This window comes from Lissotriton vulgaris, chromosome 7, assembly GCF_964263255.1.
Source record: "Lissotriton vulgaris chromosome 7, aLisVul1.2, whole genome shotgun sequence".
Taxonomy (NCBI): domain Eukaryota; kingdom Metazoa; phylum Chordata; class Amphibia; order Caudata; family Salamandridae; genus Lissotriton; species Lissotriton vulgaris.
Genome location: NC_141695.1, coordinates 223,073,855 through 223,094,262, shown reverse-complemented (window position 1 = coordinate 223,094,262; position 20,408 = coordinate 223,073,855). Strand labels below are relative to the sequence as shown.

General features: G+C 45.8%; 1 protein-coding gene across 1 annotated transcript in view; it reads right to left on the bottom strand.

Moving 5' to 3' along the window:
* The window catches only part of LOC147701256 (IgGFc-binding protein-like), a 70,315-nt gene extending 63,548 nt beyond the window's left edge, over positions 1–6,767 (bottom strand). Inside the window, exon 1 of the mRNA XM_086929325.1 lies at positions 6,727–6,767. The gene's annotated coding sequence lies outside the window, so the exon portion shown is untranslated. The remainder of the gene's footprint in view (positions 1–6,726) is intronic.
* Positions 6,768–20,408: the final 13,641 nt, after the last annotated feature.

Sequence of the window (20,408 nt, the reverse complement as noted above, 5' to 3'; positions counted from 1 at the left end):
CCATCCTGACCATATTGAGCGCTTGCCGGTGTGTCCCAGGACAACTGCCTTAGCAGGGATACCAAAGATACTTCAACACCCATGGTAGTCATAACTGACCAGAGTTTTAAATGATTAAATGTATTGGAGGTACTAGTCAAATCCATAAATGCCATATGTGTTGCCCCACTTCTATTTTTTCCAATTACTAGATTAATACATAAGCATTCCTCCACTGTTCCAAGGCCTGGGTATAAACCATATTGAATTTTGGAATGAATTGCATTTTGCTTGGCTAATGCCTCTAGTCTTGCCAATAGAGCGCTACCTAGGATTTTTACATTCTAGTCTAGTAAAGATATTGGAGAAATACAGCAAGCCTCTGCATTTGCACCTAACAGATCTTCGAATAATCATGACAGATTGATTTTATGCCATTTAATCATTATTTCTTTGCTTTTAGAGTAATCAATGGCTGAAAACTTTTGCAATTGAAACATGGGCCCAGGGTTAAACTCTATTTCTGATGTTAAAAGATTGTAATCATTGTCGCGATTAAGCTTGATATTATATTTAAAAATCCATAGTGCAATAGCATTAGACAGCTCAATGAAATCCATCCAGATTCTTGGTCCACTGCCCATAAACGTGGGCACAAATGGATAAGGGGGCAGGCTTACAGCAGGTCCAAAACAAAATTGTGCTTTGGTGATGGTCAGAACCTCACCATATGGGCCACATTGAAAGTGTTTGTCCAACCCCATTTGTATCTATAACACCAAAGAGCAGCAAATTGAATAATTTACATAAGACCACATTGAATTCTCCTACAAAAAGAATTTCTAAGATAGCATAAAATTTAGCAGTGTAGAAGTCAATCTCATTATTTAGTCGGTGACCCTTATGGGAGACACCTGTTGTTTCTGCGTGATATTCTGAGTGTTAAGCAGTTGAGTAGCTAAAGAAAGAGGTCCCCCTTACTTCTGGCAGTTTTTCCCAACAAGTAGGTGCAACCTTTGTGTCCCTCTATTTGCAACTTCCCACCCTGGAAAGGGTCAGATATTTGCTCGAGTATTGGAACTTTCCTCCCAGGGTGGGAATGAGAACGGCTCGCCCCTACATTTGGTGCAGGGATTTCTCCAAGGGAAAACAATATTTTTCCAGCAGAGGAAAAAAAGTCAATTTCCACAAGAGAGTTCAATGCCCCCTGTAGGGGATTCTCATCCAAGTAAAATTCTTTGAAGAGGGAATGGAAACAAAAGGAGAATATGATTCCAGATGTAACCAGATGCAGCTTTCTATGCTGATTCCAACTGGAATTGGCGAATTGCAGATTTGATGCTTTGTCAGGAATAAGGCACATGATTGTTAATCCTCTCATAAAGCTAAAGTGTACACTCCTGGGCACTCACTTTGCCAAATAAATTCTCGTCACTCTTATTTTTTCTCACAGATTGGGAGTACTTGGATTAAGGGTAACTGCTGGAAGTAGGATAGTATTGTAAGGGAGACAGAACCAATGGTGCAGTTGAAATATCAGCTTTTGATTCTCCCCCTGGGCACTAGTGTCAGTACCACTCAAGGGGGTAATGTCTGCTAGCAAAGATAGAAATGTTCACTGGTACTTCTGTATTTGATAGTAAACACAGGGCTCAAATCACAAACGTGAATAAAAAAAACTGAAAATGTACTCCTGGGGACTTGGGGAGACAGAGAATAGAAATTAGAGACTGTTCCTCGGTGAGAGAGAGAACAGGAATAGGGAGACAAAGACTAAGCCTCAGCGAGCCAGAAAACAGAATCAGGGACTCCGCCTTGGGGTGAGAGTGACTGGGAATCAGAGAATAGTTCTTCAGTAGATAGTAAACAGAACCTAAAGGGCTTATTTTCAAATCCCTTGCACCCCAAGTGCGTCACTTTTAACGGGTAAAAATTACGTTATATACAAGTCCCTTCCGCTGCTGGTTTGTCGCTTTTAATATGGACAAAAGTTACGTTATTTACAAGCCCCTTGCGCTGCTGGTTTGTCGCTTTTAATATGGACAAAAGTTACGTTATTTACAAGCCCCTTGCGCTGCTGGTTTGTCGCTTTTAATATGGACAAAAGTTACATTATTTACAAGCCCCTTGCGCTGCTGGTTTGTCGCTTTTAATATGGACAAAAGTTACGTTATTTACAAGCCCCTTGCGCTGCCGGTTTGTCACTTTTAATATGGGCAAAAGTTACGTTATTTACAAGCCCCTTGCGCTCCCAGTTTGTCACTTTTTCCCATATTAAAAGTGATGCACTAGCGGCGCAAGGGTCTTGTAAAAGAGCCCCTAAGACTAGGGAAGGTAGCAACAGAATCGAGTACAAGCCTTGGTGAAGCAGAGAGCAGGAACCGTAGAATGAGCATCAGGGTAACCATAATCAGGGATCAGAGAATGAGCCTTAACCCCTCCCATGCTCATGATGAGCTGAGCTCATCATGAGCCACGGCGCTCCGGTGCTCATTGCGAGCTCAACTCGTCATGGCCCGTGGAACACTCAGGTGCGAGGATAAACCCCCTCCTGTGCTGAACGTTCCACGGGAGCCAATGCACCTGTGACGAGCTCAGCTCGACATGAGCACAGGAGCGCCGTGCCTCATGACGAGCTGAGCTCGTCATGAGCATGCGGGCCATGTGCACGCCCCCCTCCCCTCCAGCACAGCAGGTGAATAATCCCCACAACAAATGGGTTAAGTTGACAGTAAAATACAACTAAGACTAGGGAAAATAGCTACCGAACTAAGGGGCATATTATCAAGGGGGGCGGTAGGTAATTTTCGCGGCTTTAGCAGCCATTTTTGGCCGCTAAGCGGCGATAATACTATACACTAAGAAATACAGTTAGCGACAGCTTGTAGGTGATAGCAAGCGGTTTGGGGCCCTATTTGCATGTCAGCGATAATTATCGCTAATGACATGCAAAGTGGGCGTACCCAACCTGTTAGTGACTGAAAGCAGTCGCTAACATTGCTATCGCCTATTAGCAACACAGGTGTAGCGATGGAAATATTTGCGCTAAGCGCAAATATCTCCAAAAACTAACTCCTGCTCAGACCAGTTCTTAATTAAACAACAGGGGGTGGTGATGGACAGAGTTTCTGAATTAAGCAGAATACTCTCACCCAATCAAGAGATCAGGGCTTAATCCAACACCTTTTTTTTAGCTCACTGCACCATCCCAGCTCAGAACCTGGCTATATGCAAATTAGTCTGTCCCTGGCCCAGTGCATCATGGGAACAGGGCAAACCAAACTACCAAGCCAATTCTTTCACTGGGAAGGAAACAAGCTTCCGGGGACTGGTTTCTGGCATTTCAGCCGTCTTCGGCCCGGCTTGCTTGAATCCTGATGGTGCAATGAGCAAGGGACTCACGTCTGAGTATACCCTTCCACGCTTATGGTGGACAAAATAATTAAACAACAGGGGGTGGTGATGGACAGAGTTTCTGAATTAAGCAGAATACTCTCACCCAGTCAAGAGATCAGGGCTTAATCCAACACCTTTTTTTTAGCTCACTGCACCATCCCAGCTCAGAACCTGGCTATATGCAAATTAGTCTGTCTCTGGCCCAGTGCATCATGGGAACAGGGCAAACCAAACTAAAAAGCCAATTCTTTCACTGGGAAGGAAACAAGCTTCCGGGGACCGGTCTCTGGCATTTCAGCCGTCTTCGGCCCGGCTTGCTTGAATCCTGATGGTGCAATGAGCAAGGGACTCACGTCTGAGTATACCCTTCCACGCTTATGGTGGACAAAATAATTAAACAACAGTTCTTAGCCATTATATCCAATGGGAGATGGATATAATGGCTAAGACCCTGTTAGCGATAATGCGTGAATATCGCTGTATTCTCAGGGATATTCACGGATTTCGCCGCTATCACCGGAAATATTATCGATTTTGAGATAAACGTTGCTAATAGCACGTTATCTCAGCAATAATATCCGGCGGTGCGCAGCGATAAAAAGAATGCCGCTAAGCCTACTTAGCGATAAATATCGCTAGATGTTGATAATATGCCCCTAAGAGTACAAGCCTTAGTGAAGCAGAGAGCAGGAATCATAGACTGCACATTGTTGTGACAGTGATGGCGATTCAGAGAATGAACATTCAGTAGTCAATGAACAGGAACTGAGTCCAGGGAAGATGGCAACAGTCATTAGAGTGAGTTTAGGTTGGAAATGGAATAAGAATTGTAGCATGAGCATCAGGAGAAAGAGACTAACCGTTGGGGAGACATAGAACAAGAATCAGAACTTGAGACCTGGTGACCCAGTCAACAGGAATTACAGACTGCACCTAAAGATTTACAAACTACACCTTATTCAGTAAACAGGAACCACAGACTGAGTATTAGAGAGACAGTGAACATTAACCATAAACTGAGTCTTAGGGAGACAGTCAACAGGAACTATAGACTGAATCTTATAGAAACAGTTAACAGGAGAAATAGAATGAGTCTTAGCGAGACAGTGAAAAGGGGCTATAGACTGAGTATTAAGGAGACGGTGAACAGGAACCACAAAGTCTTAGGGAGTTGGTGAACAGGAACTGCGGACTGAGTCTTAGGGAACCAGAACAAAAATCATAGCGTGAGTCTCATGAAGGCAGACACTGCTCATTAGAGAAATAGAGGACTAAAGACCGATACCTGGGGCGACAATAAAGAGTATTTTTTCTGTACGAACTTGTTAGTATTGTTGATTAGGGATAAGGTGCATTGGGTGCAGTTATTATAATTCTTAATGTTTTAAGATACAATTAGATATTTACTTTCTCTTAAGGGCGAACTGTTTAATTGCATACCTGAAAATGGAAAGGATCAGTCGTTGTGAACTGCCCATTAATACTCTGTTAATAAGCATCTACTGATTTCATTTTCTTCTGTGACATAATTTTATGCAAATTATGATAAAAAAATACAAAGACAGAGCTTTGGTGAGACCGTGAAGAGATATTTACTGAGCCCTGGGGAAAAAGAGAACTCAAACCATAGGTTGGGCGATGGGAACCTTCTAGTGTACAGAACAGAATTCAGTAAAGAGAGATTAGCCCTGGAAACAGAGGTGATGCTGTGGCTAGCACACAGAAATAGACAAGGGAGGAGGGAAGGCTAGTGAGAAAGGACGTTGGTAGACGTTGAAGGAAGAAGAGAGAGGTCAAACACACATAGCAAGGCAGACAGAGATGGAGCCTGCTTAATTTGTGTCGGTCGTTTCCGGGGCTGGCACCAGCACGTTATTGTTAGCACCGGCAGTATGACAGTTTAACACATGGTGGTGCTGTTTGAGTAATTTAGAGAAGGGCAGAACAGCTGTTCCATAAATCAATACGTATTAAAAACTACGAATGCCTGCCTCATAAGCCAGTATAATAGCTTCGGGGCCTGGAGTTGTATGAATGACCAAACTTATAGGAGTGAGATGGTGAGTATTGGTGTAAATCCTCTCATTGGCAGAGCTAGCAAGGGCAACGAGTGAGGAGGGCCCTGTTACTTATATTTTTTTTTACAAATTAATCCTAACATTTCCACTTGAAATTCTGGCTTGCTTGATGTTTAGTACTGAGTACTTTGATAATCTTAACACCACAAATGCAGGTCAGCGTTGTGTATTTGTTAGTGTGTGTGCCATCAAGTCCCACTAAAATCCCTTAGCTTGACAGAAGAAAATAACATTTAATAGAACAACTGTGAGAAAATATATTTGCCATTTTGGGGCCTGACATATTATTCGAATAAGAGAGGCTCTTCAGTGAGAGAACTAATGGAGAGAAAGAACAATGTAGTTGGATTCAAGCACCAAGATACAGTGTCAGAGATGGAGAAATAGGTGAAAGGTAAACAGAGAAGTCGAGAGAAAGAAAGAAAAAAGGAAGTCGGTGGAGAGAGTGGGAATGAGCGTTCATGGAAATACAGCACAGAGGGAAAACGAGGCAGCTAGAGATGCAGCTCGAATGGATGCATCAGAGAGAAAAAAAGAAGTGGGGCAGTCACATAAATAAACGGAGAGGCAGAATGCGAGATATAAGGAATGCAGAGGAGAAGAGGAGGAAACACAGAGACAGAGGGTGTTAATTTGGAGACCGAGATGATAAAGAAGTTAGCAGGAGGTCGTAGATAGAGGGAGTGGGTGGCAGAGAGAAAAGCGACGAGGAACAGAAGGGTCAAGGGGCTTCACAGAAAGAATAGAGCAAAGACGGCTAGGAACGAACAACAGTGGAAAAGAGGAAGACAAGAGGTAAAACGATGATGAAAGTAGACGGGAGGAGAAACAGGAAAGAGGAGGTGCGAGGTAGCTGGAAAAGAAAGGGTGTGAAAATGAGACAATCCGAAATACGGAGAAAGAGACAGAGGTAGAGGAGACCAGGCATACAGAGACATTGAGGGGTGGTGACTGGCGATGCAGGAGTCTGGGCTGAGGATGGAGACAGGGAAGAGCAAGTGAGTTTGCAGGAGAGAATTGCATGTTAAAGGGAGTCAGTATGAGGCTGGACAGATGGGAAACAGGCAGATGATAAACATGGAGGGAGGGAAAACCGAGGCAGAAAATGAAAGAGTGGAAGAAGAGAAAAAGGCAAATTATGATTTTTCCAGAAACTTGGTGACCCCCATATCCTTCACCCTGAGCAGGAGGTTCCCCATTGGTATGTCCCATACTTCACAGCCAGCTGTGGCTGGTCCCTGTTGTGGTTCATGCGTGGCACCAGCAGACTCACCTGCACCTTCTGAAGCAGCCCTCAGCAGGAGTGCAGCTCTCAGCCCCAGCCCGTCAGAAGGGCCCTCCTGCTTTATACACCCGAGCTCGAGCCTGTGACCTCATCTGCGTAACTGAAAGGGAAGAAGGAAGGGAAAGAGGCGCCAGTTTGTTGCACAACACCAGCTAATTACCTGATTCTTAATAATGACCAGGAGAAGCCTGGTTAACACGCCCTGACTATATGCTCCTTCCCCCTCGTGCATCGAGTCAGCCAGCATGCAGGAGAGAATGGTTCATGCATGCTTGCCAGAGGCCGGCATATAGGCTAGTAACATTGCCAAGAGCGTCAGGTTCACCCCTCTGAATTGGTGCCTGTTGGACCTGCCCCACTTCCCCCAAACATGTTGCCTTCCTCGTGTATTTCTCTGACCTTCTTTTTGTCGGCATTAGGACTCCGGGCACTTTACCACTGCTAACCAGTGCTAACGTGTATATGCTCTCTCCTATAAAACATGGTAATGATTGGTTTCTCCATGATTGGCATATTTGATTTACTAATAAGTCTCTAGTACAATGGACCATGTGTGTCCAGGCCTGTAAATCAAATGCTGCTAGTAGGCCTGCAGCACTGATAGTGCCACCTGCACGAGTAACCCTGCAAACACGCCTCAGGAATACTACTGCAGTGGCCGTGTTTGCAGTTTTAAACTGCCATTTCTACCTGGCAAGTGCACCCACTTGCCAGACCAACACCTTCCCTTTTATTACATGTAAGGCACTCCTAAGGTAGGCCCTGGGGAACCCCAGAGACAGGGTGCAGTATATTTAAAAGGTAGGACATGTACTTTCATGTTTTACATGTCCTGGTAGTGAAATAATGCTAATTTTGTTTTTCACTACAGCAAGGCCTATCTCTCCTATAGGTTAACATGGGGTTTGCCTTGGAACATTTTCTAAGTGCAATTGTCCACTGGAAGCACCAAAAACAAAAACAAGGATTTAGCCTCTAAATGCCAATATACCTCAATGGTTGGCAGTTAGAGATAACGCCCGCTCTTGCTACCTGGCGTGCTCCAGGAGCACGCCCGGTAGCAAGATCCTCAACCGACTGACCCGGTTCCCCTGGCTGCCGACGGATACCATCGAGTATCGCGGCTACCGCCGCCCGATTGTGGGCGGGCGTTATCTCCAACTGCCAACCATTGAGGTATATTGGCATTTAGAGGCTAAATCCTTGTTAAGGCTTTCACTGCAAATGTCCTGATGATGGACCCCGTGATTTACTAGGGGTCCGATACGCCGTCGACCTTTTAAGCATCAAAAACAAAAACGTGATTACTATGTGTTCTGAGGTGCTTAGTTGTAATACTCTGTACAATTGCATTTATGACAGAGAAACGTGTTTTGCCTTATAAAGCCCTTCTTTGCTTTCTATATCCACCCTTTGTACCCGCTCTGTAAGTGCTGGGCACAGGCTTGTGTTCCACACTGGCTGACCTGTGGAAGGTACTCTGTGTGATATTAACTACATGAAAATTGAGTAAAAACTCTGAAAGACCACTGTCCGGCTGGGCATGTCTCTCTTAATATAGATTGACTCTGTCTATATTTTTATTTGCTTTCAATTCCTCTGCATGCATGGGACCAATGTTGTTTGAAAAAAGTATGTTCCCCGAGGTCCCTGCTGACTGATTTGGGGCCCCTTGTTGTTAAAAATCTACATTGTCCTTGAGCATTGCCGTGCCACCGACCTGCAGAGCAGTATGCAATGGATGCAACATCTGCCTCCACTACGCCTCCCTTTCCCTGTGTTTTGCATGATCTTTTGTTCTCAGCGACGTCTCCAAGGTATTGTACTGAAGTCTTCCCAACTCAGTACCCGGCCCTCACTCCATCAAGCTTGGACTGTTTTTGTGGAGTCGTCGACGTCAGCTGCGACCAAATAGCCTGGCTGAAGCCATTTGACGTTTAAGACCTATACTTGATTTAATCTTTAAAAAAGTATATCTTAATTTGTGGATGTTGGATTTTTGTTCCTTTTGGTCTTGTGTTAATCAGATAAATATTGACTATTTTTCTAAACTGGTGTGTTATTTTCTCTGTGTTACTGTATTTGTACAAATACTTTACACATTGCCTCTGAGATAAACCTGACCGCTCTCTCCAAGCTACCAAGGGGGTGAGCACAGGTTATTAAGAGAGTGTAACTTACTTACACTGACAAAAGTGAGGGCCCCTACTTGGACAGGGTGCAAACCACTGCCAACTAGAGACCCTATTCCTAACAGTGCCCGTACTACAACAGAGAGGTGGCATCATCCAAACACTCTGTATGTGTAAAGGGAGCCATGTCTGGGGATGGATGTACATGAGGATGGCCACGGAACTAAATTGAAGAAATCACACAATTTTCGATTAGCCTCTCATGCATGGGTCAGTACATCAGCGATCTGCTTACTCACTGAAGAAGTGGTGGATCTGCAGGCACTTTTCGCTTGGGGATGAATCACTACATCTATAGGTGGCTCTAAGACTTGATGTACCAGAAGGCACGTTACATTATGGTACGGGTCACTACATATAAGAGTTGGTGTATCCGATGACACACTTTACTAGGGCATTGGTCACTACACCTGTAGACAGGTCAGGATAGCTGGTGTACCTGAGGCCAAGTTTCATGGAGGATGTTCTACTGAATCTGTGGATGGGTCAGGCGAGTTGGTGTACTGAAGATACATATCACGAGGGACGGGTCATTAAATCTTGAGACGGGTCAGGAAAGTTTGTGTATCTACAGAAAAGTCTGACTAGAGAGATGACTCACTACATCTGTAGATGGGTCAGGGGAATTGGAGTATCTGAATGCATGTTTCACTAAGGAACAGGTCGCTACATCTATAGATGGGTCAGGAGAGTTTTTGTATCAAAAGTCATGTTTCACTAGGGGATGGGTCACTACATCTATTGATAGGGCAGGAGAGCTCCTGAGGATTGGGACTGCTGCCTCCCCTCATTGGCTGACCGTGTAATGGGTCAGCCAATGAGATGAGACAGCAGTCTCTTACTCGTCACAAAGTGGGATGGATCAGTGAGACTGTTAATCCTACCTCACTCTGTTACTAGCCTCACTGATGGTTACTGGGCCCTAGGCACAGCGGAGCTTAAATTTGAAGCCTCCATATCTGATGCTATAAGGGACCCTTCCCCTCATCATGAGGGTGAGGACCACCAATCACTTTGCTGGGCTGAGGCCTTCAGGGCTCAGACATTTTCAGTCTGGCAAAGTTGAGCTCAGGCAGCCTGCACGCTTAGCACAAGTACAGCGCCTGGCTAGCTAACGTGAGCATGAAGAGTGTCTGCCAGGCTGCCCAGGGATGGGTCACTAAGCCTGTAGATGCGTCAGGAAAATTGGTGTTATCTGAAGGCATGTTTCACCAGAGGGGGAGTTACTACATCTATAGATTGGTCAGGAGAGTTTGTGTTTCTGAAGACACCTTTCACTAGAAAATGAGTCACTAGCTCTGTAGACTTGTTAGTAGAGTTAATGCATCTATAGACATCTTTCACTAGAGGATAGATCACTAGTTCTGTAGATAGTTCAGGAGAGTTTGTGTATCTGAAGACAAGTTTCACTTAAGAATGGACCACTATATATGCAAAAGGCAAACGGATAGTTCATGAACCTGTAGCCACATTTCACTAGCAGATTGGTCAGTCTCCACACTGATGACTGTCGACTCTAGCTCCTCCATGCCATCCAGCACGAGCTGTGGCGCTGGGCTCCCACCTCCAATCTGCATTACTGCCTTCTGATTGGCTGCGAGTTTCTACTTGGTCTTTCGCTTGATGTCAATCCATCGCCTCTTGGCCTTATCCATTGACCTCTTGTGCTCTACAACGGCATTCACCTTGTCCACGATGTCCCACCATATCCCATTTTTGGACCCCAATGATACGTTGGAGGTGACGAACAGTTGTTGAAGGTGTTCCATCACCTTCGTGATCAGGATACTATTTTCCTGCGGACTGAACTTTGTCTTCCTCTTCTTCTTGTCCATGCCCTTCCCTGTCCCCGAGGTCCAGGGATGTCCGTCCAGGGTGCTTGTGGGGTTGAGCTCGTCCTCTACGCCTGCTCCGGCTGCCTTGATGGTGCTTGGATGTTGGTCAGTTTGTGTTTGTGTGTTCTTTCTACTGTTACAGTGATTTTCCCACTTGCCATGTGTGTATTGCAAGCCTGGCACTGCTTAGGGCTGATTTCCTAATCGCGAATGGGCTCATCACACGTTTTTTCGCGTTGCGGTTTGTGTTTTTATCTCCGTCGCAGTGGTTGTATGGCGTACATTGGCCGTGTTTTCGGCGAACTATTGCATGGTACAGCGGTGTTGTGAATTCCACGTTAACACAGGGTTATTTGTCCGCGATGGGCTGCGATGTGTAAAGTTGGTTAGCCTTTTTTGGTGATATTTGGTACATGTTCTTGTGAATATACCCCTAATGTGCAATCAAATTGGCTATCTAAGATGAACTTTGCTGAGTTTAAAAATTCTACAGCCCTCTGGAGGTGACCTCCTCAGCCTGGCAAAGCTCCTAAAGGTCCTGCCTGTCATGATGCAACTTGGACTGGGCGCTTTCGTTTTAAGCCCTGAAGTGCCCAAAGCTGACTGTCCATCAGTGGTGCTCGCCACAGAATGGGGTGGGGTCAGCAGTTTCACTGATCCCAGCTAACTCTGTGATGAGTAAGGGACTGCTGCCTCCTTTTATTGGCTAATCCATAACAAGGCTTCCCTCTCGCCACCGAAATCACCACTGCCGCAGGAAAGTTGTAAAAATAAATGTTTAATTTGTGTGTGCATGTGTCTATGTGTGAATGTATGTGTATTTGCGTACTGTGAATGGGTGTTTTAACCCCTTCGATGCTTGTGACGGAACCATTCCGTCATCACTCACGGTTGAGCTGTACTGATGATGGAATGGTTCCGTCACGACCACACCCACTTATGGAATGTCCGGCACCGGAGGGAAATCGGGGCAGCACGCAAGGTGTTAATATCCCTGAATACAATGTCATAATACACCATGATATAAGCAGGACTGACCATGGCAATACCAATAAATGCAATGTTGATGCACTTTATAAAGTGTCCTCGAATAGTAATGTTGATACCAGTGAAAAAGTGTTGAAAAAACGAAAGTGTGATAAGGTGGTGTATAATACATACATGGCTGGTGAAGGTTGTATTAGAAAGAACTTTGTTATGATTATTTTGAAATTAGATACTACAGAATTCTTTCGAATCTCAGAGGGGATTTACCAGCAAAGTCCCTCAGTGTTTGTCATCCCAGCTTTCCAACCAATACCAATTTGTTCACAGGGGAACCTTAAGGGCATTGTACCCACCGCAGAAAGTCTAATCCAGGGACTGAAGGAATATGATCATGGTTGGAAAGTGCCCCTTTTTGCATGGTTAACCCCTACCTTTTTGCTGGATATCTGAAGCCAACTTGACTGAGTGTGTGCTGGGACCCTGCTAACCAGGTGTAGGAGGCAGACTCTGTATATATTAAAAAGTAAATTATAGTGTGCACAGAATCCAGGGAGTTCCCAGAGGTATAGCAGAGGCTAAACTAGGTAAGTACTAACAGCTCTCTTTGTGGTAGTGTGGGTGAGCAGTTAGGCTTATCCAGAGGGTGTGTTAAGCATTTATTGTATTCACTCAATCAAGGCTAATGGCACACACTCAGAGACACAATCCAGACCAATTAGGCAAGTATAAAAAAAGGTATACTTGAGTTTTATTTTAGAACCAAGCAGGACTTGGCACAGGCAAGTAAAATATACTTTCAAATGCAGGACAGATCGAAGAAATGCAGTTGTGCTTGAAATTGCATGTGTTACAGTTTTGTATATACTTTGAAAACAGTTAAAATTACACAGTAATTACTTTTCATTATTATCGGATTACATTTTGGATTACTTGGAGAACTGGGGTGATATGCATAAATACCACACCTTAGGATCTCTCAATACAAGGTAAGTATGACTTTTTATGCTTTGCAATTTGCAATTTCATTATCTTTTTCTCATACAACAGTTCAACACATTTTTAGGCCAAAAATCTCTTAACATGGGTTCCTATGGGAGAAAAATGGTTATCCGTTTCACAGGTAAGTAAACATCTTACCAGTGAGAGTTTTTGGGGTTAGGACCAAGGTTCCCCAAGGTCCAGGTAGGCAACTCGCACCACCAGCGGCACTAGGGCGGCCGGGTGCACGTGCAGGATGCCAATGTTAGCCAACTGTGCTGGGGTCACCTTGGTTGGGGGTTGCTCACGGGCAAGCTCTTAGGAAACCGGAGTGGCCTGTAACCAGCAACCTTAAGAACCCCATAAGGCCTGTGCTGTCTTCGACAAAGACTCTTGTCTCCCATGGACACCAGATTTGTCCAGCAAAGAAACCAACCCCAAGCCTCTGGATCCAGGCGGATCCCCGACACTTGCACTACTATGCACCCAACGCCCACAGCCTGAGTCCAGGTGGCCCACTGACCCAGTGAAGTGTACCCGGCGGTCCTGACCTGGGATCCAGCATTGGATGACCGCTCCTGACCTCCCTCTCAATGCCTTCAGCCTCAACCTGAAGATACCGCGACCGGAGCTGGGAAGAAAGCCAGACGCCAAAAGACCCCTATTACCCGCAGCCCCACAGCACTTATATGCCCAACCAATTATGTCCCCGCATCCCCCCACTATCCAACTTACCTCTCTAGTCATGACATTCTTTAAGCCTACCTCCGGAACCGAGTTGCAGACGTTTTTCCCAAACGAGGATTGCTATTTTTTTCAACAGGGCCCACAAACCCTCATTTGCCTTCTGCACCCCTGTCCCGCTGATTGTACATTCTCAGCGCTCTATGGAGGCCTCTCCAGGGCTGATCCTAACCCCAAGATCCCTGAACCACAGGTACTTACCTGTAACCACTGCATTTTCGAGGGGCCCCCAGCTTCCATCGGATAACATTGGGCCCAGTGACCTCTGCATGCGGCCACCTCTGTGCCGCTGGTGGTGCAGTGCCTACTTTGGTCAGTCCCTGGCCCAGTGTTGACCCAAACCCCCAGAGACTGAACTTGAGACCCACTTACTTACCTGTAAGTTATTCACCTGTATTTTTCCCATAGCATTGTATCGGTCTCTCACTGCCTTGTGCCTTAACCTCGCCCCCTACATTCATCTAGAGATAAGTGAGCTAAGGTCGCTGTGTTAACTTAAAATGATTCCCATTTGATCCACACTAACCAACTCCAAGCTCCCGGATCTAGACGGATCTGTGACACTTGCACCAATCTGCACCTGACTCCCACAGCCCGAGTCCAGGTGCCCCACTGAACCAGTGATGTCTCCCCAGTGATCCTGACCTCTGATCCAGTGTTGAAGGACCTCGCCTGACATCCCCCTCGATGCCTGCAACTTCAACCTGAAGGGTCCCCCCCAACTGCGACCGAAGCTGGTGAGAAAACCCGATGCCAAAAGACACCTCTCCACCCGCAGGCCCCTGGCCCTGGTGTGCCCAACGGATGGTGTCCCAGCATCCCCCTACTATTGAACTTACCTGTCCAGTCATGGGATTCCTTCAGCCAACCTCCGGAACCTGCATCCATTTTCTCCAACCGAGGATCTCCATTGATTTAAACGGGGACCCCAACGTCTCTGTTGCACTCTGCACCGGGCCGCCTCTGTGCAGTCTCAGTGGTCTTTGGTGGCCCCTCCAGTGCTGATCTTAACCCTCAGGGCCTGTGCTCTTGAACCACAGGTACTATCCTGTAGCCGGTGTCTCTTTGATGTGCCTTAGCCTCCATAAGATATCATTGGGCCCAGTGACCTCTGCACCTCAATGCCACTCGTGGTGTAGTACCTACGTTGGTCAGACATTGGTCCAGTGTTGACCCAACAACCCGGAGACTGAACTTGAGAACAACTTACTTACCTGTAAGTTCCTCACTTGTATTTTTCCCATAGGATTGTATGGGTCTCACACTGCCTAGTACTAAGTGCAGTGCTTAATTTGTGCCAGTGCTTTCAGGTGCTTAGCACCGGCCCTTACTTATCAGGGCCGGGCCTACGCGTCTGTCGCATGTCACATTTATTCACATTACCTCACTGACTGTTCTGGATTTCTCCTGAGTCCCGGTGAAAAAGAGTGTTGCGGGTGTGAGAGCCTGAGCCATTTAACCAAGAAGGTTCAGATCTGGTGGCATTGGCTCTTAGTTCAGTGTTGCCGGTGGTGGGCGGGACACTTATTGGGCTGGATTTGGTTCTTCTGGGGTGGGGTCTGTGCGGCAGCGTGTGCAGATTTATTAAGATTGCCACGCCCCGGAACACACGGCAGCCCGACGACATTGAGGGCAGGCAGCAGTACCAGGCCCAGTTATTACATAGCATGGGAATTGTGGTTTCTGGTTAAATACAATAAAATAGCTGCTGAGAATAAATTGAAGAAAGTGAAAGCATGGCCTCCTCCTCCGGAAACGATGGTGACCTGACGATCCGCCATCAAGATAATTAAAGAGACTCTGCCTAACATGCGCGTAGCCAACGATGCCCGCTAATTGGTGGTTTAAGTGCTGTTCATCCACCTCGTCTCCAGCGAAGCTAACAAGATCTGCAACAAATCCGAGAAGAAGACAATCTCCCCCGAACACGTCATCCTGGGTGAGGCTCAGGGATCTATAGAGAGACCAGGGGAAGTTTAGAATGAGGAACAGGTGTGCTTTGTAAAAGTGTTTCTTATCATCTACTTACTTTCTTCATTGTTTCATACGGAGTATAGCCTGTTCATCTGCACTTAATACATAAATTAATTTCAGATATGGGTACACCAGTACAGACTCTATTCAAGGATGTGAAAAACAAACTTAGAGGTCAGATGATGGCCGGAATGCAGAGAAAAGCAAACATTCACTCCCAGTTACAGATCTGTGTTTATTTCATAGCTTTTTAGTCAAGGATGCAGGCTGTCCCCCCGCACTAGGGGATTGCCAGGTGCTCGCTAAGGCCAGTCCGGCCCTGGGTGGGATCCTACTATGGATAGTTTGTTCTCCAAGTTTGGTGGCTGATTAGAACCTAAGACCCTGTAGACTATAAAGCACATATTATCGATGATGGTGGCTTAGGGATGATAGCCAGTGAAAGCTGATGATACGGTGTGATATCCTCTGATTTGTTTGAGATTCTCATTAGGCAGCCGAGTAGATGCCAGCTGATTTTGCAGAGGGATGTTTTTTGCCCTTTATGCACACTATGCAACAGAATCGTGGTCTGGAAAGTGTTCCTGAAATTTCCATTAGAGGTGAAAGATAATTTTGAGTGCCTGCCATTACGAGATGAGAGTAATTTAATGGCCGTCTATGATGAATCTGAGTGATCCGAAGTGCCGGGGTTAAGAGCTGCGCCATGAGATAGTTTGGTGCTGTTGTCCAGGTATATATCTACTGGATGTATGACATCACAACGCATGCTTTTACCACGCATGCTTTTACATCGCAAGTTTTACAACGCATGCCTTTACAATGCATAGTGTTGAGGGGTGCTGGATAGTGAATAGTTTAATTTACTATTCCAACTCCAGTCCCTGTGGATAGTAGGGAAGGTGTTGGATAGTAAATTAAATCTATTCCCTATCCTAGAGCGCCCCCTAGCGCAATGCGTTGTAATGGTTTGTGTTGTAAAAGTTGCGATGTAAAGGCACTGCGTGGTAAAAGCTGCGTTGTAAAGGATGTTTCCCATATCTACTGGATGATTACTGAAGCTGCGTTTGGTGCGCACATCTTTTACCAAATTACCACATTCTTATTTACACAAGATTCTGGACGTAGAGTAATGTGTCACACATTTGATGTGCTGGTGCTGTCTTTTGTTTTTGGGTGCTACAGCGTGCTGCTTCGTTGCAGTATGATCTGTGTTACAGGGGAGCAATGGAGACCTCTGCAGCCTCTGTGGTGCATGGGGCCCCCCAGGGACATAAAAGTATGTGAATTACATTGCATCGCAGACTATGAGATGGGACACAAAGGCGCTGCTCAGTTTGCCTTTCATGTAGTTTTGTCATGTGATTTAGGATTAGTTATCATGGGGGAAAAATGCTGGCTGGGATTCTAGACTAATCCCCAAAAAATGGTTTGTCATTCAAGCAGTGTTTGCATAGTGAAGAGCACATTTCTAAGGGATCCATCAAAAGTCTGCTATGATGAGTGATCTGCAATTTCCCACTGCAGCTCTCAAAGTATATTTGGGAACGGTTGAGCGGCTTTTTACATTACCGACAATTTATCCTAACTCGAGCAAACTTAAACCATGTATTGCTGTAATATTCCAGTTAATGGTTTTCAAATTACTTTAGAAATTTATAAATTGAATAGGAACAGAATTCCGTTTTGAATAAGCGCACATGTGTATGTGACCGTTTCACACACCATGGGGTCCATTACGATGTCAGGCAGATTTCCTCCGCCAGGCTGGCGGTGGCCACCGCCAGCCTGGCGGAGGAAATCCGCCCGACATCTATTGCCCAATTCCCCCCGCCATATTAGGATGGCGGAGGGGACCATGGCTGTGTGAAACACCGCCCGCCTGTTTTCCGCCCCGGTCGCCTTGCGGCCGGGCGGAAAATGATTAATATGGAGGCGGTGACTGTTAGACACCGCCCGCCATATTACAATGGGCTTTGCTGATGCTTTTCTGTGGCGGCAATGCCGCCAGTGAAAGGCATGCGGAGACTCCCTGCGGGGGCCCCTTGCGGGCCCCCTTGGATTCCGTGGCTTGGGGGGTGCACATGGGGGGAACATATGGTACCCCCCGTATTTCTAAGTGCAACATGGCATGCACTGCGCAGTGCCTGTCATGTTGCGCTTAGAAAAGCACAACTTGCACTTTTACCATTGCGGCGGGCGGAGATTTCTGCTCCGCCCGCCGCAATGGTAAATATACAGGATGCGTCCGCCTGTGTGGCGGGCGCATCCTAATGCCCTGATCGGGGCCCCCGCCCTTATGGCGGGTGGTCCCGGGTCCCGGTATGATGGCGGGCGGACTAAGTCCGCCCGTCATCATAATGACCCCCCATGTTTTTATATTGCTGATCACGTGTTTAATTCTACATTCATGACCTCTGCTTGCACTTTTTATAATTCGAACAACACTCGCTGCTTAGTATACTATTGCTCAGTAGTTGATGGGAGCTTGTTTTGAGCTGGTATAAACGAGGTGTGCTAACATTTCAGGCAAAGAGAAAGCCCCATGCAGATTGCATTGTGACATTCCTGTCATCTGCATGAGTACACAGTATCCCAACACAAAATATAGTTGGACTAAAGAGTAAGAGCACCAGAACTAACAGGGGTTACCTCTGCGAGCAGTCATTCAGTATCTGTTGAACCTGAAAATGCACAAGTGTGGCTCAAAGAGGTAATGTGGGGCTGGAGCCTAGCCAGTGAGTCTGAGGGCATGATTTATACTTGGCAAGATCATCAGACCAGAAAAGGAGTGATATAAGAGCATCAGCATCTGATGAACTTAGAAACAGGTGGAACCTAAACTACAGCCCAATATTCCAGTGAACAAGCCTGGCCTTGTTAAGTGGGTGCTCCAGATGCAAACTTGGTCTGTGCACAGATAAAGCGCTGCCCCTCTCCCCGGGCAGCCGCGACCTCACACCTGCTATGGAGGCAGCACATTAGGGAACAAATTGGACCAGCTGACAAAAGTACATTTTCACTTTTCACAATGCAATGGCAACATGGCCTGTTGTTACTGGAGAGGGATGACTGGGGCATCTAGGGTACCTTCTTATGATTCCCCAGTATTGTCCTTTCCCCAAATTGGCACATAGAGCACTGGAATTGTCCGTTTCAATGCATTAGTGATTTTAGCTAATTTTTTCCAAAATTGTGCTTTAAATGCACTTGTGATTTATTCTTTTTTCAAAATGTTCACAGGGCAGGGGGATCTCCTATCAATACCTTATTATGAGGAAGGCTCCCTTGCTGAACTTCAGATCGGGTATTACAAATGACTTTTAGCAGTGCCAGTTGAGAATGTGGGTGGAGCTAATACAGTAAGTGGGTGGAGACAGTGGAGGAAGTGGGTGGAGCCGTAGGAATGTAGGTGTGGCTTCTGACAAACATTTGAGCACCTGCACTTCATATTTTACAAATTAAGCACTGACTAAGTGTGATCCTGAAAACAAAATATCTCTTCTTGTATTGAGCATTTCCTGTATTGTTTAATGCTATACAAACCCATTGCCAGAAATTTGAAAGTATTACATAAAAGTACTTACTTGTAACTGAGTTCAACTTGGTTCCTAGAAATAAAAGTAACAAAAGTAATATTTTTCTACCAACCATTGGCCTGGAGTCAGCAACTGAGTGTTTATTCCTGCCTTGTATGAGTAGGTACACCAAATGCATTCACAGTACCCTCTGAGAAGCCTAACTGCTCAGCCCAGCTACCACAAAATTAAGCGTGAGGTATTATCTAATTTAACCTCTGCCATACCTTTGGGGACACACTGGACTCTGTGCACGCTATACCCCTTTTTGGTGTAGCATATATGGAGCCAGCTTCCTACAATTCACATCTACAAAACCTTCACAACTAGCACCCCCACTAATCTTGCAGACAAGCCATTCATCTCTGGTGGTCCTCAGCCAACCTGCAGCTAGGGCTCCATTAGACCGCAAACTATGATGTGTAAAATAGAAAAAACAAGGCAGTAGGCGTTTTCCATCTATGCATCCATGATCTGGAACAACCTCTTCAGAGCCATTGGGACAGCTTCAACACTGCTCCAATTTAGTAAAGAGTTGAAGGTCACCTTTTTAAAGAAATGTCAGCTTTCAGGGTAAGACACCCAATAGGAGAGGCAGGAAAGGAACAACATAGAGTGAGTAGAGAATAGAGAGGTGGAGACTACAGGCATGCAGGGCAATAGTTTCCATGGTTGGGTCTGAAACAATCTGTCCCAGTCGCCATAGAGCCAGTAGTTGACTTCCAGGTCAGTGAGGACAGAGTCCCAAAAACAGTTAGTGGAGAATCCCCAGAGTTGCGCCTTGCAGGTGCAGAGCTGGCTTCATACTTTGGCTACTGATGGGGCCTCTTTCACGATTGAGCTACTAGCCAACTAACTTGTCTTCGGTTTGGAAACAAGGAAGAACATTTAATCCAACGTTAAACATATTTTTCAACTCTCACAGTTCTCCACGTGTTCTGAACACCAAGAAATTTTACCTTCCTGTTGTTGACTTTAAACCCTATCCCTGCCAGATTTGATGATTGGAAAGCAGGCCAAGTGGGCATTTGCATTGCTTCCTTGAAGGCAATTTTTCACTTACCTGCTAGACTTGAGGTTGTTGCAATTGAATCATGTTACTTCCTTTCACTTAAAATTGTATGTCTTGCATACAAGGCCCTCCACCTGTACTGTGCTCATTACCTGACCCAGCAGATGATGAGGTCTGGGAACCTCATGAAGCTGATCTGTTCTTTGTCTTGAGGTATCCACATGTCATCTTCAGAAGACCATGGCACAAACCTTCATTGGCTCGATCTTTTGGACTTCTCTGACGGCGACCCCGAGGAGCATCCTTCCATACCTGCTGTCATCGGTTTAGGCTTTCCAATGATGCGTATTGTTATGTCTATGTTGTGCTC